The sequence below is a fragment of the Bufo gargarizans genome, chromosome 3 (genome assembly GCF_014858855.1).
Source record: "Bufo gargarizans isolate SCDJY-AF-19 chromosome 3, ASM1485885v1, whole genome shotgun sequence".
Lineage (NCBI taxonomy): Eukaryota > Metazoa > Chordata > Amphibia > Anura > Bufonidae > Bufo > Bufo gargarizans.
In genome coordinates this window covers 112,498,747-112,504,746 of record NC_058082.1, presented here as the reverse complement: position 1 = coordinate 112,504,746, position 6,000 = coordinate 112,498,747, and positions in this window count along the sequence as shown.

Here is a 6,000-nt window from a genome sequence, read left to right as displayed (position 1 = left end):
GGATAAGTAAAAGTGTTCCAAAGCTATTACCACATAAAGTGACGCATGTCAGATTTGTAAATTTTGACCTGGACATTGGGGCATCAATGACCCTTGGTCATGAAAGGGTTAAGGCCTGTGAAATACATGCTTCCACAAAATACTGATTGAGGGCTGCGATATACCTGTTTCCACAAAATACTGATTAAGGGGTTTGACATACCTGTTTCTACCAAATATTGATTAAGGCCTGCGATATACCTGTTTCCATAAAATACCAATTAAGGGGTTCGATATACCTGTTTCCACCAAATATTGATTGAGGGGTGCGATATACCTGCTTCCACAAAATACTGACTAAGGGGTTTGATATACCTGCTTTAACTAAATATTGATTAAGGCCTATGATATACCTGCTACCACAAATTACTGATTAAGCGGTTCGATATACATGTTTCTACCAAATATTGATTGAGGCCTACGAAATACCTACTTCCGCAAAATACTTATTAAGGTGTTTGATATACCTGCTTCCACCAAATATTGATTGAGGCCTGCGATATACCTGCTTCCACAAAATACTGATTAAGGGGTTTGATATACCTGTTTCCACCAAATATTGATTGAGGTCTGCGATATACCTGCTTCCACAAAATACAGATTAAGGGGTTTGATATACAGTACCTGCTTCCACCAAATATTAATTGAGGCCTGTAAAATACCTGCTTCCACAAAATACTGATTGAGGGCTGCAATATACCTGCTTCCACAAAATACTGATTAAGGGGTTTGATATACCTGTTTCTACCAAATATTAATTGAGGCCTGCGATATACCTGCTTCCACAAAATATCAATTAAGGGGTTCGATATACCTGTTTCCACCAAATATTGATGGAGGGGTGCGATATACCTGCTTCCACAAAATACTGGTTAAGGGGTTTGATATACCTGCTTCAACCAAATATTGATTCAGGCCTATGATATACCTGCTTCCATAAATTATTGAGTAAGGGGTTTGATATACATTTTTACACCAAATATTGATTGAGGCCTGCGATATACCTGCTCCCACAAAATACTGATTAAGGGGTTTGATATACAGTACCTGCTTCCACCAAATATTAATTGAGGCCTGTGAAATACCTGCTTTCACAAAATACTGATTATGGGGTTCGATATACCTGTTTCTACTAAATATTGATTGAGGCCTGCAATATACCTACTTCCACAAAATATTGATTAAGGGGTTCGATATACCTGTTTCCACCAAATATTGATTGAGGACTGCGATATACCTGCTTCCACAAAATACACATTAAGGGGTTTCATATACAGTACCTGCTTCCACCAAATATTAATTGAGGCCTGTGAAATACCTGCTTTCACAAAATACTGATTATGGGGTTCGATATACCTGTTTCTACTAAATATTGATTGAGGCCTGCAATATACCTACTTCCACAAAATATTGATTAAGGGGTTTGATATACCTGCTTCTACAAAATATTGATTGAGGCCTGCGATATACCTGCTTCCACAAATACTGCTCTTCTCTAGGGACTTAGGCACAGGGTCATTTTGAAAATGACAGGAAGAGGAAGAGGGAGGCCATTTCGCAGGGGTGTTGTATTGGGTAAACCAGCTGCGGTGTGAGCCTTTTGAACAGTTGGTGGTCCCCAAGGCTTATCGCAAGCTTGTGTTAGATCTAGCCCACCAACACATTCTCGGGGAACACCTGGGGCTGCAGAAAACTCAGGATCATATACAGCGGTTTTACTGGCCTAGCATATTCAAAGAAGTGGAAGAGTTTTGTAAGTCTTGCCCAACCTGCCAAATAACTAATAGTGTTGAGCGAGAATATTCGAATTGCAAATTTTTTTCTCGAATATCGAGATTTCGAGATTTTGTGAATATTTAGATTATAGTGCTATATATTCGCGAAATCGAATATTCGTGTTTTTTTTTATGCTCCAGTCAGTGCCCGTTGCTTCCGTGCTCATGGAGCGTCCCCATCACCATGGGAACGTCTCCATATACTAGAATGTACTGTCGGATTTGAGAATTGCGTTGAAATCGCAATTCGATTAATTCAAGTTATAATAATTGAATTACGATTTCAACTTAAGCACTGCTATATTCCATATTCGTTAATTCTAGCCTACTATGGAATATAGCAGTGCTAAGTTGAAATCGCCATATGATTACTTCGAGTTATATTAATCGCATGGCGATTTCAACTTGGACCTGGTTTACTATGGTTGGTTTCAATGGCTTGGTAGAATTAGCGAATATGACGAATGTATTCGTCATATTCCACAAAACTAATATACGAATGTATTCGTCATATTCCACAAAACGAAGATATTCTCCATCTTCGTTTTAGCTACCTATTCATCAACTTCGCGAATTCTAGCAATCATATAGGAAAGTTGACTATAGAGACAGCTAAGTTTAATTCGCTATGCGATTATATTACTTAGCTTTTTTTTAAAATAAATAGAATAATTATAATACCTGATAATTATTATAATTATTCTATTTATAAAAAAAAAAGCTAAGTAATATAATCGCATAGCGAATTAAACTTAGCTGTCTCTATAGTCAACTTTCCTATATGATTGCTAGAATTCGCAAAGTTGATGAATAGGTAGCTAAAACAAAGATGGAGAATATCTTCGTTTTGTGGAATATGAAACGTGTCTTTGCCTCTATACTGCACCCGCTTGTCCGGTCTACGAGAGCAAATCCCCACACCCCCATTGCTATGCCCCTGCCTCAATTGCTGCAGAATATCCTAGTACGCACCTCAGCCGCTGCAGTACATCATAATACATTTCTCTGCTGCTGTATAGCATCATAATACACACCTCTGCTGCTGCATAACATCATAATACACACATCAGCTGCTACAGAACATCATAATACACACCTCAGCCGCTGCAGTACATCATAATCCATTCCTCTGCTGCTGCATATCATAATACACACATTTTAGCTGCTGCAAAACATCATAATACACACCTCAGCTGCTGCAGAACCTCATAATACACACCTCAACTGCTGCATAACATCATAATACATATCTAAGCCACTGCAGTACATCATAATACATTCCTCTGCTGCTGCAGAACATGATAATACACACCTCAGCTGATGAAGTACAGCCTAATACACATCTCAGCTGCTGCAAAACATCATAATATACACCTCAGCTGCAGAACCTCATAATACACACCTCAGTTGCTGCAGAACATTATAATACACACCTCAGCTGCTTCAGAACCTCAACATACACACCACAGCTGCTACAGAGCATTATTATATACTGCACACCTCGGCTCAGGGGCGGACACAGACAGCAGAGGGCCCCTGTGCAAAGACTGTGCGCTGCACGCTCTACATCTTGGCGCTGTTCGCAGTCAGGGGCCCGGTGCATCTTATACAGTGAAATTTACGGTAATTAGCAGTGTGATACTGGCTTAGGGGACAGTGGCAACTGTGATGGCTGGGACCCTAAGACGCACCGGACTATAATGTGCACCCCGGGTTTAGACAACAGAAAATCTTTCTAGGTCCTCTTTGAAGATAATACACACCTCAGCCGCTGGAAAACCTCACAATACACACCTCAGTTATTATTATTGTTTAATAGCTGATGACCCGGCGTTGCTCGGGTATATATTTAATGCAATTTTATATTAAATATCAGTGACTTTCACAATGGCCGCCCCTTTAACGGTGACGCCCCTTTAGCAGTGACTTTCACAGTGGCCACCTCTTTAACGGTGACCGCCCCTTTAACAGTGACTTTCACAGTGGCCGCCCCTTTAACGGTGATCGCCCCTTTAACAGTGACTTTCACAATGGCCGCCGCTTTACCAGTGACTTTCACAGTGGCCTCCCCTTTAATGGTGACCGCCCCTTTAACAATGACTTTCACAGTGGCTGCCCTTTTAACAGTGACTTTCGCAGTGGCCGCCCCTTTAACGGTGACCGCCCTTTTAACAGTGACTTTGACCACCCCTTTAAAAGTGACTTTCTCAATGGCTGCACTTTTAACGGTGACCGCACCTTTAACTGTGACTTTCACAGTGACCGCCTCTTTAACAGTGATTTTCACAGTGGCCGCCCCTTTAACAGTGACCTCTACGGTGCTCTCCCCTTTAACAGTGAACTCCATGGTGCTCACCCCTTCTAGTGACCGCCCCTTTAACAGTGACTATCACAGTGACCGCCCCTTTAACAGTGATTTTCACAGTGACCGCCTCTTTAACAGTGAACTCCACAGCGCCCACCCCTTTAACAGTGAACTCCACAGCTCCCGTCCGTTTAACAGTGGCCCCTGCCCCCCCCCCCCCCCCCCCCCATGCAGGTAGCAGTGTAGCTGTGCCATCATACGTCATATGACTGAATATTTTAGGACCTGCGAACTGCTAAAACCTGTGATCAGTTATTATGGCAACCTGGAGTAGGACCTGCAAGCTTCTATTGGCTGATAAGGGACATGTGACCGTGTGTATGGTGCGGGACATCATAATACACTCCTCAACTGCTGCAGAACATCCTATTGCACACCTCCCCTGCTGAAGAACATCACTTTATACAACTTTGCTGCTGCATAACATCATAATACACACCTCAGCTGCTGCAGAACATCATAATACACACCTCAGCCGCTGCAGTACATCATAATCCATTCCTCTGCTGCTGCATATCATCATAATGCACACCTCAGCTGCTGCAAAACCTCATAATACACACCTCATCTGCTGCAGAACCTCATAACACACCTCAGCCGCTGCAGTACATCATAATTCATTCCTCTGCTGCTGCATATTATCATAATACACACCTCATCTGCTGCAAAACCTCATAATGCACACCTCAGCTGCTGCAGAACCTCATAATACACACCTCAGCTGCTGCATAACATCATAATACATATCTCAGCCGCTGCAGTACATCATAATACATTCCTCTGCTGCTGAAGAACATAATACTCACCTCAGCTGCTGCAGAACCTCATAATGCGCACCTCAGCTGCTGCAGAACATCATAATACACACCTCAGCTACAGAACATCATAATACAAACTTCAGCTGCTGTAGAACCTCATAATACACACCTTAGTTGCTGCAGAACATTATAATACACACCTCATCTGCTTCAAAACCTCAACATACACACCACAGCTGCTACAGAGCATTATTATATACTGCACACCTCGGCTCAGGGCCGGACACAGACAGCAGAGGGCCCCTGTGCAAAGACTGTGCGCTGCACGCTCTACGTCTTGGCGCTGTTTGCAGTCAGGGGCCCGGTGCATCTTATACAGTGAAATTTACGGTAATTAGCAGTGTGATACTGGCTTAGGGGACAGTGGCAACTGTGATGGCTGGGACCCTATAGCTATGCCACTGAATTGTGGCAGCGGTAACACAACTATATCTACCGTATTTTTTCGCTTTATAAGACGCACCGGACTATAAGGTGCACCGCAGGTTTAGACAACAGAAAATCTTAAAAAAATACTTTCTAGGTCCTCTTTGAAGATAATACCCACCTCAGCCACTGGAAAACCTCACAATACACACCTCAGTTATAATTATTATTATTATTTAAAAGCTGATGACCCGGCATTGCTCGGGTATTTATTTATTGCAATTTTATATTAAATAACAGTGACTTTCACAATGTCCGCCCCTTTAACGGTGCCCGCCCCTTTAACAGTGACTTTCACAGTGGCCGCCTCTTTAACGGTGACCCCCCTTTTAACAGTGACTTTCACAGTGGCCACCCCTTTAACGGTGACTGCCCCTTTAACAGTGACTTTCACATTGGCCGCCCCTTTAACAGTGACTTTCACAGTGGCCGCCCCTTTAACGGTGACTGCCCCTTTAACAGTGATTTTAACAGTGGCCGCCCCTTTAATAGTTACCGCCTGTTTAACAGGGACTTTCATAGTGGCAGCCCCTTTAATGGTGACTGCCCCTTTAACAGTGACTTTCAAGGTGGCTGC